The sequence below is a fragment of the Triticum urartu genome, chromosome 3A, assembly GCF_056163025.1.
Source record: "Triticum urartu cultivar PI428250 chromosome 3A, HENAU_Tu73, whole genome shotgun sequence".
Taxonomy (NCBI): Eukaryota; Viridiplantae; Streptophyta; class Magnoliopsida; order Poales; family Poaceae; genus Triticum; species Triticum urartu.
Window position 1 is genome coordinate 72,844,340 of NC_141875.1, and position 13,722 is coordinate 72,858,061.

General features: G+C 45.5%; 1 pseudogene; it reads right to left on the reverse strand.

The window, feature by feature from the left end:
• Positions 1-7,757: 7,757 nt before the first annotated feature.
• Positions 7,758-9,783, reverse strand: LOC147978629 (disease resistance protein RGA2-like; annotated as a pseudogene).
• Positions 9,784-13,722: the final 3,939 nt, after the last annotated feature.

Here is a 13,722-nt window from a genome sequence, read left to right on the forward strand (position 1 = left end):
AGATGAAGTTCTCTAGTGTTTCTTTGAGTTTTTTTTTGCATATTGCCCTTTGCATATTTATTCCCTTTCCTTTATAAAAAAAATTCATCTAGATTTTCTTTTCTCTGTTTTGTTCTGCAGTCCCTGCATCCAATTCCTTGCAAATCTTTCTGCGGTCTTACTTGCCTAGTGAGCTGAGGTGACAAGTGTTCTCTCTGTGTTGAACTCGGTCACACCGGTCTGCCATTTTCGGTCAAACTAACACCTTCCAGTGCTACCGGAGTAAACAACTCAGTGTCACCGATTTCTACGCAGAAAAGACCATTTGCCACTTGTTCCTGCATTTTTGTTCCAGCTCCACTCGATGATCCCTGTCCTCTACCAGCATCACACTCTATATGTTGCTTTGCTCTGTGACTCAAGGACCAAACATATTTTGACTCACACTCAAGAACAACCCTTCTTGGAAATTGACGTCAAAGGGGGAGAGAGAGGTCACATCAAAGCTTAATTCTTCAAAAGGGGGAAGAGAGAATACTTCAAATAGGAAGGAAGAGAGAAATCACATAAAAGCCCCAGATGCTTGGTATTCAAAGAGGAGAGAAGTCACATGTCTTTAGAAGGGAAAAGGCATGTTCATGTTTTCTTATTTGGTTTGCTCTGATTTTCTGTTCCCTATCTTTTCCTAGTATCCCATACAAGATTCAGGGGGAGCAAGACATCTAAGGGAAGAAAATCTTTGAATTCATTGCATATCTTTACATTTTGGGGACATGTCTATATCTAATAGAGTATCCAGTGCTCACACTCTACATGTCATCCCAATCTTGGTACTCTTGTGGTTCCTTTTGTTTGCTCTAGCTAGTAGATGTATCCGTGCTATCTAACCTTGTTTACTCAGGTTCATCCCTTTCTAATCCAACTCAAGACCGCAAGGTAAGTATATGCATCACACTCATGTGCATGAGGATTTCTTGCTGATGTGCATACTGTTTGCAAGAAGGACTCATGAGCATGAAGGTACATTTCCTATACTTACATCATTTGCTCTGATGCATGTAGCCAAGATACATGTAACACATTGCTTACTCTGTCATGCTTATGCTTTCACATGCTCTTATATTCCATATTTACATGATTGCATACATATAGGGGGAGCATATGCATGTTACATATCTTTCCAAAGCTTTACTTGTTATTCTCTATATCTTTATCTAAAGCTTTGATGTATGTTATCATCAGTTACCAAAAAGGGGGATATTGAAAGCACAAGTGCTCCCTGGGTGATTTTGGTAATTAAAGTCAACATATCTCTTGTTGGACTAACGCTTTCATCTAGTATGCTTCAGATAAGTTCAACAATGGAGTGGCATGGACTAGAGGATGTGGAACCCCTTCGAGATGATAAGGACAAAGGATTGGCTCAAGCTCAAAGCTCAGGACTCTACATTTTTCATTTTAGTGATCCAAGATCACATTGAGTCCATAGGAAAGCCAATACTATTAAGAGGGGATGAGGTGTTGCTTAATGGCTTGCTTGCTCAAAGTGCTTAGTGATATACTCCACAGCCCTCAACCACTTTCTCACATCCACATTTGTCCCAAATCAAAAGTCAAACTCAGCCCCACCGAAACTTTCTATCCGGCGCCACCGAGTTCTCTTGACATAGTCACTGCTAGAAACCCTAATCAATTCGGTCTCACCGAGATGGGCTTGCAAACTCTATGTTGCCTATTGCATTAATTTCGGTCTCACCGAAATATGAAATCGGTCCCACCGAGTTTGCTTGGCCAACTCTTTGTTTAGTTTACTAACAAAATCGGTCCCACCGAGTTTGTGTAATCGGTCCAACCGAGATAAGGCCTTACCCTAACCCTAGCACATCGGTCCCACCGAGTTGATCATGTCGGTCCCACCGAAATGCCTAACGGTCACATTATGAACCAAATCGGTCCGACCGAGTTTGGAGATTTGTGTGTAACGGTTAGATTTTGTGTGGAGGCTATATATACCCCTCCACCCACTCTTCATTTGTGGAGAGAGCCATCAGAACATGCCTAGACTTCCAACATACATTTTTTGAGAGAGAACCACCTACACTTGTGTTGAGGTCAAGATATTCCATTCCAACCACATAAATCTTGATCTCTAGCCTTCCCCAAGTTACCTTCCACTCAAATCATCTTTCTACCAAATCCAATCCTATGAGAGAGAGTTGAGTGTTGGGGAGACTATCGTTTGAAGCACAAGAGCAAGGAGATCATCATCAACACACCATCTATTACCTTTTGGAGAGTGGTGTCTCCTAGATTGGTTAGGTGTCACTTGGGAGCCTCCGTCAAGATTGTGGAGTTGAACCAAGGAGTTTGTACAGGCAAGGAGATCGCCTACTTCGTGAAGATCTACCCTAGTGAGGCAAGTCCTTTGTGAGTGATGGCCATGGTGGGATAGACAAGGTTGCTTCTTCGTGGACCCTTCATGGGTGGAGCCCTCCATGGACTCGCGCAACCGTTGCCCTTCGTGGGTTGAAGTCTCCATCAACGTGGATGTACGATAGCACCACCTATCGGAACCACGGATAAAAAATCTTCGTGTCTCCAATTGCGTTTGCACACTCCAATCCCATCCCTTTACATTCTTGCAACTTGCATGATTTACTTTCCGCTGCTCATATACTCTTATCATGCTTGCTTGATATGTATTGTGAATGTTTGAACTTGTGCTAAAACTCCACTTCAACTTAAAGAATTTAAAACTGTAACTTTTCTTGCTAAGAGTCTATTCACCCCCCCCCCTCTAGACACCTCTTCTCGATCCTTTCACTTGGTTCTCAAAAACTGAGGGAAATACTTACGCTACTTTGCTGCATCACCCTTTCCTCTTCAAGGGAAAACCAACGCATGCTCAAGAGGTAGCAGCTTTGCATTCCAAAAGCACCTCTAATTAGGTGCACGCATTTAGGCGGAGCTCTGATTATATTTTGTAGTTTTGGGTCTCATTTACTTTCTTGTCATTCCTTTGTGCAAACCCCGTGTTGTCATCAATCCACCAAAAAGGGGGAGATTGTTAAGGCATGGCTCTCTCTAAGTAGTTTTGGTGATTGATGACAACGCCTTTGCGGACTAATCATGTGCATTGAGTATTTTAGAGATTCATCCTTTGGCACGAGACGATTTCTTCCCCTTGGAGTTTTATGCGAAGACGGTGTAGCTGTTTCGTTTCAGTTTTGGTGGACTTGTTTCGTAGGAGGTCACCGTACTATCAAGAGGGGGTCCGCATTGGATAGGCTAGGGTGGAATCATCACGTACACATCTCCTTTGCACCCTCTTTGCCTTCTCGCTTCGCTGGTGGGTCCCTCGTTGCATTCTCTATGAAATCTGGTCCCAGCGATAGTACCACGGACCCTAGCGGGAGTACTGCTCAAGAGCTACAAGCGGCAGTACCGCTACACAGCGGTAGTACCGCCTGGAGCTCTCGGCCGTAGTACCGCTGCTGTTCTGTGCTCCTACCGCCTCGACTCAAGGGTGTTGCCTCTCGTGTCGGGTTTTGCGGCACTGGCAGCGGCAGTAGAGGCGGTAGTACCGCTCGTAAGCGGTAGTACCGCCCCTACCACCGCTATAGTACCGCCCTGGGTCCAGATCCCGCTCTGTCTCTAGCATTCGTCAGTCTGCGCAGCAGTACCGCGATGGGGGGCAGTAGTACCGCTGCCCACAGTCGTAGTACCGCTCAAGAGTTACAAGCGGCAGTACCGCTCCACAGCGGTAGTACCGCCTGGAGCTCTCGGCCGTAGTACCGCTCCTATTCTGCGCTCCTACCACCTTGACTCGAGGGTGTCGCCTCTCGTGTTGGGTTTTACGGCACTAGCAGCGGCAGTAGAGGCGGTAGTACCACTCGTAAGCAGTAGTACCGCCCCTACCACCGCTATAGTACCGCCCTAGGTCCAGATCTTGCTCTGTCTCTGGCATTCGTCAGTCTGCGCGACAGTACCACGATGGGGGGCGGTAGTACCACTGCCCACAGCCGTAGTACTGCTGCCCCAGCGGTAGTTCCGCTCTGTACGGGGCTGAGTGGGGGTAACGGTTGGATTGCTTCCCCCCTTATAAAAGGAAGTCTTCTTCTCCAAGTTGACTTGTCTTTTTTCTCTCAAGCTCCATTGTTGCTCCAAAGCTCATTTTTGCCCGATCTCTCTCCCTAGCCAATCAAACTTGTTTTTTGGGGATTTCTTGAGAAGGCCCGGATCTACACTTCCACCAAGAGAAATTTGATTCCCCCGCACTAATCCCTTACGGATTTTGTTACTCTTGGGTGTTTGAGCACCCTAGACGGTTGAGGTCACCTCAGAGCCATATTCCATTGTGGTGAAGCTCCCTGGTATCGTTGAGAGCCTCTAATTGAGTTGTGGAGATAGCCCCAACCTTGTTTGTAAAGGTTCGATCGCCGCCTTCAAAGGCATCAATAGTGAAATCACGGCATCTCGCATTGTGTGAGGACGTGAGGAGAATACGGTGGCCCTAGTGGCTTCTTGGGGAGCATTGTGCCTCCACACCGCTCCAACGGAGACGTACTTCCTCTCAAAGGGAAGGAACTTCGGTAACACATCCTCGTCTTCACCAGCTTCACTCTTGGTTATCTCGTCCCTTTACTCGTGCAAGCTTATCTTGTGTTACATTCCTTGCTTGCTTGTGTACTTATTATTGTTGCATCATATAGGCTGCTCACCTAGTTGCATATCTAGACAACCTACTTTGATGCAAAATTTAAATTGATAAAGAAAAGCTAAAAATTGTTAGTTGCCTATTCACCCCCCTCTAGTCAACTATATCGATCCTTTTCAGTAACTTAACTAGTAATGTGGCGCATTTCAAGACAAGTTTGTATGTGACATGTATTTAATGAGAAAAAAGATGTTTGGAGTAACATAATATGTTACTGTAACATAACGCAACCCAAAGCAAAATGAGTCTATAATATAATAAATGCAATCATCTATAATACTACTTCTATATTATTTTGCATTATGAAGGTACTAGCTCCGTCCTAATTTATTAGGCCTTTGAGCCAAAATGCAATGACCAAGAAAAGCATGCCGACAGAAACGTAAAAAATATAAATTTCCTATCTATTAATGCCTACTGCCTGCATGCAGCCTCCATGCATATCCAATCAAGGTTGGAATGAGGGATGGATGAAATAAAGAAGTAATGTGTGACTACTGACTAGTCTAAGTTACTACTACCTCCATCCTGGATCAATAAACCAGGATGACGGAGGTAGTATTAACATAGACCGTCGTAGACAACGGTCTATGTTACTACTATGTACCTCCGTCCTGATGGCGGTTTATTAATCCCATGAGCTATCAAAGGTTGTACCATTTTTATGACATTGGACTAAATTACTCCCTATCATGACTAGCCTTATGGCACATCTAGATGTGCTTTAGCAAAACTAAAATCAATAGTGTGATTTATTATACTCCCTCCAGTCCAGTGTGTAAGGCTTAGGCCTCCTTTGGTTCAGAGGAATTTTGTAGGAATTCTATAAGATAGGATTTTTATAAGAAAAATTCCTCTAGAGTCCTTTGGTTTGTAGGAAGGAATCCTATTCCTATGGAGGAATTCTTCCTATCCTCCATATGTCATAGAAAAATAAATATTTTAAATAGAAAAAAGTTGTTATGATGTAAACCAAAGGACATCTTTCTTTCTATTTCTATTCATAGGATTTGAGATACATAACATCTCATTTCTTACAATTTTTTATCCCTATGGTATTCCTGTCTTATAAACCAAAAGAGGCCTTACTAGCAAAAGCTATTTGTTCCACTTTGCATCAGGCTAGTCATAGTGCAGTAACTTAGACTAGTGTCATGCATATGACACTAATCTATGTTACTACCTTCATAGTGAAGAGTAACATAGAGTAGGACTGACACGGCCAAACGTTGGCAATAGGATCTCTCTGTTGCATGATGGTAAAAATCAGTGGAGGCAGCCGTTGTTCATGGATATATTCTAGTTGGACGCGTGGAGCATCTGGAAAAAGAGAAACAATGAGTACTTCAAAGGAGTGCCTCACTCCTTCGCTGCATGGCTTGATAGATTCAAACACCTTTTAAGCCTCCTTGGTCACAATTGTAAAGAAGAGCTTCGCTCCTTCTTAGACTCTTACATACAAAACTTGTAACCAGGTAGTTTTATACATGCTTAGATGGGCCGGGGGGCCTAAAACACATCTTCCTTGTAATGATGTAACTTTTATTGTGTGAGTAATACAAAGTCAGTGGGAGCCTCTCCCACTGTCGTTCTTGTTCAAAAAAACATAGAGATAGTATCATATATGGTTGAAATTATTAGCTTGTAGACTTTTTTGTCTTTAAAAGTGTTGTATGATGTTACTCCCTTAGTCCAGGTGCATAGAACATCCAATGAAAATATAGTATTCCACAGTGGGAGTAACATAGGTGATAACATCACACATCTCTAGACAAAACAGATGATGTGACGAGTAATTAATAAGGAAAAATAGACATGTCGTAACATAGCTAGTTAGTGTAACATCACACATGCCAAAATAAGATGAATCTATAACCTAATAAATAAACTGTTGCATGACACCACACATATGTTACTCCTCACTATAGAGGTACTACCCATTGTGACTAGTCTAATCACATCGGTGTATGGCATACAATGCTGGCCTCCTCAACATGCATTGTTTGTGGGCTTCTACGTCACTTCTATTGCATTCCTAATTGCCTGCATTAACTGATGGGATCCCAAATAAGAGGAAACTAAGTAGGCGAGAGGACCGTTCATAGCCAGCCGTTTTACACCTTGGTCATGCTGCGAGCTCTAGTAGGCCTTACTTCTTCCATCCGGTGAAAAGTGAAAGTATATATAAATTTTTTAAAACAAATTATGAAATGAAATAAAAATTGCATTGAAAAGATGCAGACCTCCTTTGGTTTAGAGAAATCTTGTAAGATTTCATAGGATAACATTTCTATAGAAAAAATATTCTTTAAAGCCCTTTGATTTGTAGGAATGGAATCCTATTCTTATGGAGGAATTCTTCCTATCCTCGACATATCATAGGAAAATAAACATTAACCTAGATTCAATGAAAAAAATCATATGATGTGAATCAAAGGGTGTTTTCTTTCTATTCCTACTCATAGAAGTTGAGATACATGTCATCTCATTTTCTATGACTTTCTTATTCCTACGATTATCCTACTCTATGAACCAAAGGAGCCGTAAGTGCATGTAGAAAGTAAGAGCATCTATAACCGGATTTAGCAAATGTAACCCTGAACGCCAATGGACGCGCCCGATCAGTGACCGGACGTGTCTGTTTTAAGCCCCTATTTGTCTGTCCGTGCAGCCACACTCCTTATTTTCTTTTTCATATGACCGGACACTTGCACGTGATTAATGGAGATGAAGAGAAAGAAAGAAAAGAATGAATAAAGAAAGAAAAAATATGGTCCAGGGTGGAACGCGTCCTACGTGGCGGACTGATCGGACACGCCGGGGCGCGTCTGTGTGCCCTTATATCCTTCCTACATTTGTCCTCAGTATGAGGGTTTACGGACAGCCTGGACATATTGGGTCACTTTTTCTCTCTCTCTTCTGTCTAGTCACTGGTCGGATGCATCCGCGGACGTATGAGAGAGGGTTTGAGGCGTCCAACTGTAGATGCTCTAAGAAAACTATGTGTACAATGTTATTAGTCTTGATTATTATGTGATGAGAGAAGCATTTTTTTTCTACTTTAAAGTGCATTGAAAACATAAAAATACATTTTTTTATGGACAAATTTTAAAGCCAGAGACAAGGGAGTATAGAAAAATACATGACTAATTAGGGGACGGTGCTATCTAGCGAATTCCACGAGGAACAGAAATCAGAGTGCCCCGACCATACAAGTGTCACATAAAAATCGCCACCGTCACTTGGCATGCTCACTCCTCCATAAGAGTGATGGTATACCAGTGATCCACGTACAGAGTCTCCCTGCAGAGATGGATGGTAAAACTTCCATTACCTCCCAAATGCCCACTACCATTAGTACCACCGGTCCTCGTAGCATCATTACACAATGCGTCACGAAGAGTGAGTGTGGGAGGGCTGGTCGAGGAACCATACGACTGCAGCTTGACATGATTCGACAGGAGCTCGAGCAGAAAATTCACATGGACATAGCTTTCATCACACGGTGCCAGAACCGGGCGTCGAATTTATTCCCGAGCAGCGTGCCCACCATCCTTGCGCCCAAGAACGTTCCGCCCAGCTGCCGGGCCATCTCCTTGCCCATGGCTGCCATCCTCGGGTGGTCTCCGGCGTCCATGCCTCTGAACGCGAACGCCTTGAAGTAGTACCAGTACTCCTGCGGCAGCGGGCTTAGCACCACGGGCTCCACCGTACAGAGCCACGCGTGGTCGGCGTCGCGGCTCGTGAGCAGGAGCTTGCTCGCGGCTGCCAAGGTGCAGGCGGTGGGCGACGCGGCGAGCGCGCTCCACGCCGACGAGTCGATGGGCCACGCGTCCTCGAAGATGAGGAGCGATCTCCGCGCGGCGAACCTCTCCTTCCCAAGGATGCTGCGCACGCCGGCGAGGTACTCGGCGCCGTCGTTCGCCCAGATGGTCTGGCCCGGGCGCCCGCCCTCCCTGATGACATGGTGCAGCTCGAAGCACTCGACGACGGAGAAGCGGCCGCGCACACGCTCGTCGTCGCAGGCGTGCTTGACGAGCGTGGTCTTTCCGGCCTTGATCTGGCCGATGATGGGGAGGACGCTTAGGTACGGAGGAGCACCGGCAGGGGACGGCTGCAGCAAGAAATTGACCACGCGTTCCGTCTCGACGTGTCGCCCGAACACGCACCGGTCCATGTACAGGGTGGTGGTCACCGGCCGGCGCACCCGCCGTGGGTACCCCTGCACCAGCAGCACGAACCCTCGCATGCAGTCGCGGGTCAGGCTCTCCAGATCCTCGATGGCAGCCTCGAGTTTGTCGCCGTGGTTGTCCCGGCCGAAGACCATGCCTGTGACGCGGAGACGCTTGGCGCCTTTGAACGGCGAACAGAGCGCAAAGGAGCGTCGACGGTCGACAACGTCGTCGTTATCGTCCATGGCAACGTCGAGGTCCGTCTCCTCGAGGGCGAAGCGGCCACGGTACATGCCATCGGTGAGCTCCTTGAGTTGAGAGAGGAGGTGGTCGTTGGTGATGTGCCGCCCCTCGGCCTCCTCCACCGTGCCACCGATGGTCAGGAGGAGCCGCTCCAGCCTACGCCGGTGCGCTTCCCCCCTACTGGTTAGCCGAGGGAAGTTGCCGAGCGCGAAGGAGAAGAGCCTGGAGAGAAGCTCGGACAGAGCAGCGGGAAGAACCACTTCCTTGGCGAAATCCATCTTGACTCCGGCGTCACCAAATTGGAATTAAGCCACGCGGAGTAGGAGAAATCTACGGTTGAAAACTCTGCCGTGTCTACCGGGCATTGTGGACAATGTATGGATTTCAAGATTACTCGAATGGCATGATGACAGTGATTGCTGTAGAATGCTTCTCAGTTTCTACCGCGCGACGACTTTCAGAAAAGAAAACCTGGTGAGGGTAGTTTTTCTAGCGTCCGGTTTCTACAGCGTAGTTGGATGCCACACATTCAATTTAAACGGGGATGTGTGCGGGTATTGTTTTATTATGGAAATAATACACTCTGTATAATATTAGTGGAAATTTTTCGTTATAGAACTTGATTTATATTCTGGTGATGTACTTTCTTAAATGTCCGAGGTCTTCATAAGCAATCAAGTTGAATACACACTCACTTAGTTTCCAGTTTAAGCTTTTCATACAGTTATAGCTCTTAGTGCATCCGTTGCATGACAATTCCTACTCCTCGCATTAATATCAATCGCTGAGCATCTCCATAGCCGTGTCGATGCGAGACTATATTCCTTTTTGACTTTTCCTTATTGATTTGTATCACCACATTTTATTTCATCCATAGTGCTATATCTATGACTCACGCTCATGTATTACGTGGTAGTTGAAAAAATTAAAACACATTAAAAAGTATAAACCAATTCCTCGGCTTGTCATCGATGTTGTAATTATTAATATTATGTGCTATGAATACCATGATAAGGCTATATGATTTTACAAGGATAACGTTCTTTAGCATTTTTATTCTAAAAGACATGATTGTTTATGGTATGGCCGAGTATTGATGTTTTTATATCAAATTGTAGACTATTTTACTTTGAATCACTCGTTTATTAATATTCATACCATAAAGAGATTACACGACGAACATGCTAGATAGCATTTAACATCAAAAATTCTATTTTTATCATTTTTCTCTTGGAGGACGAGCATGAATTAAAGTTGAGGATGCTGATACGTCTCTAACACCGGCATTATAGTATCAATCTTGGATGTTTTATATGCATTTATATGCTATTTTATATCAACTTTTGGGACTAACCTATTAACTCAGTATCCAGTATCAGTTACTATTTTCTGTTTGTTTTTAGTCTTCCAGAAAATCAATATCAAACGAAGTTCAAACACTATGAAACTTTTTGGCAATTTTTTCTGGATATAAGAGACCTTGAAACCTTCGGAAGGAGACCAGAGGATGTACGAGGAGACGACAAGGCAACCCGGCGCGCCCTGGAGGGCGCCCTGTTGCCTTGTGGGCCTCTTGAGGCTCTATCTGACCTAATTGAACTTCTATAAATTCTCAAATATTGAGAAACCAATAAAAAGCCATGCAAAATATTTTTTTGCCATCGCAAGTTTTTGTTTCTCCGTGATCCTATCTGGAGGCCTTTTTCGGCACTCTGCCGAAGGAAGAATCAATCACTGAGATTTTCTACATCATCCTTGCTGTATTCCGATGATATGTGATTAGTTTATCACAGATCTACGGGTCCATAGCTAGCAGTTATATGTCTTTTTCTCTCTCTTTGACCTTCAATACCACCCACCCGACGCGCCATCAATCGCAGATCCGAGCACCCCATGAAGCAGGAGGAGAGGGGCGAACCTTTGCCACTATGTCGCCGCCCCGACTAGCCGAGACGGCCCCGGTCGAGGCAGCCGCCCGCAACCCTAGCCGACCACGGCCCGCGACGCCGCTAGGTCAGATCTGGCGGGCCGCCATTGCCGTCGTCCCATACCCCCTGCTCACACCACCACCCCCTCCTTGACTCGCGCCACCCACGGCCCACCCCGCCTGAGGTCAGATCGGCCGAGCCGAGCTGCGCCTCGCCAGCCGCCGTCCCCGCCTCCAGCAGACACAACCGCCGTGCCACAACCCACCACAAGCAGGATCCGGTCGGGCCCGAACCGGATCGAGCCGCCGCGGCCGCGATGGACCACACTGCCGCCCACCAGCCCACCGCGAGTCACCAGCAGTTGTCGTCGTCGCAGGGATGGTCGTCAACGCCGCGTCACCGCGCCCTGCCGAGCGCCGCTCAAGCGCATGAGGAGCTTGCTCTGCACCAGCCTTCCCGGCACGATGGGTGACAAAGCCCGGCCGGCGCGCTCCGGCGGCGTGGAGCCACGGCGACTCAGGACGCCGACCTTTACTCCTTTTGGAAGTCTAGATCGCCCTGGGTCTCGCCTCTTCTTACATAAAAACATTTCACACGTATTATAAGCTTTTGCCAATGTTTGTTCAGTGGGTGAGGACGTTTTTTATCGACTATAAGATGTCTACGGTGACTTCTTTAATTTTAAAATGTTGTACCAACTTAGTATCTCGGAATTGAACATTTGCTTCCGTCGCCGTGTTAAAAATACTGAGATAAAAACCAAGATTTGACCGAGGCCCCAGATGTTCTTAAGAGTTCATCGTTTTAGAAAAGTACAATTTCAGTTTGCTGAAAGGTACAAGTTGCACCACGGGGCAGCACCGTCCGAAGGCACACGGGAAGAAAAACTCTGCCGTGTCTACCGAGTGTTGTTGACTGCGGTGTGCCCGCACACTCCGACGATCTGTGTTGATTTCTGAGATGAGATACCCTCAGTAGTACGATAACAGTGATTGTCTTATAGACTTCACTTCCAAGTAGTACCAGTGGCAATCTTTGATAAAAACTAACAAACTGGTCATCTGAAACTAAAATACATCTAAATACATTTATTTTTGAGACAAGTATTTTCGGACGGATGAAATGGATGGAAAGGCAAAAAGGGGGAACATGGCAAAAACCAGAGATTCTTCTTCTTCAGGCTTTGCCGTCGCCGTAAGTGCTCAGATCTGCGTGCGTGTCCTTGTAGCGCTGTGATAGGTACGCCGAGCATGTTATCGGGGGGAACCTGATCAGACAACGAGATCGCAAAAGCTTAGGCTTGGTGTGTATGCCTTGGATGATGAGATGGACAAGTGATCAACTTTAGTCATTGTTGGTAGGGTTTAAAACATACTTTGGCGGATTTGCAGGTTGGCGGGCACTCGACTACGCAGTCGTGGCTTGGTTCCACGAAAAAGACAATCTGTTACTCTCTCCGTTCGAAAATACTTGTCTTAGAAATGGTTATATCTAGAACTAAAACAAGCCTAGATACAACCATTTCTAGAACAAGTATTTCCGAACGGGGGGAGAACAAGAAAGGAATAAACAGCTCAATCAAGATCAACTTTTTTATGGTGCAATGCGGGGTTTGCCTTAAATCACATACAACTGAAGCATTAACCAAGATCACATGGAAAATTAACTTTACTAGTAATAATGTAAGTGCAATGCACGTTTATATTAGGTATGATATTAGTTGCACGTTATATTAGGTAAGATATATCTGTTGCACGTTGGTATTTGATAAGATATTAATTATTTTTTTCATAGAAATAGTAAGATATTAATTACGTGGTAGATTTCATGAGATATCGTTGAGTCAAAACGTGTTTATAACCAATGGCAGTGGTGGGTAATTAGAGCGTTAAACGTGTTTGATGCTCAACATTGAAGCGATTTAAACCGCTAGATAACATGATTTGACGGTCGAGATAATTTGGATCTGCCCTTTGGATTTTTTTATATTGGTATAGATACATGAAAATTGATGTTTTTTACATATTTATTGCACAAGAAACTTATGGTGCAACGCTCTCGTCCATCACTCGATGTAAAGTTTACAATTGTGGTATGATTATTGTATCATAAGTAAATATAAAAATAATAACCAAACGACAAAAGCCATTTATGTCACCCGAATACAATGTGATTTTTGGCCGGCGTCTGATCTGTTTAAATAGAGGATGGATGGAAGGAGCTTGCCGGGTGTTGCGTTTAATGTCCGCACGCTCGTGAATAAAAGTATGGCCGGAGTAGGTTTCCTGTCTTCCACGCAGGTTTAATGAAGGCGTTTGAATGCGGCGAGGAGGCGTGTTTAGTCGAGTGTGCAGCGTGCGGTGTCCTTGGTCGGCGCGCCGCTTCAATGGTGGAGGCAATGAGAGGTCACGTCCAGACTGGGGCCTTCAATGGTGGAGGCAATGAGAGGTCGCGTCCAGACTGGGACGCTCTACAACGGCATGAATGCGGGCAGCTGGTCATAAGCGGGAAGCACACGTGGGAGAAGGAAGGGGTTTTTGGTGGGCTAGGGCGTGACAACGATCCGGACTCTCGCAAACCTCTCCCATGTTTGTCTCCAGTTTGCGGGAGAAAACGCATCCGGACAACGCCGTGGACCGCGGTCCGAACAACATGGTGCGGACTGATATGGAAGGTTTGCGAG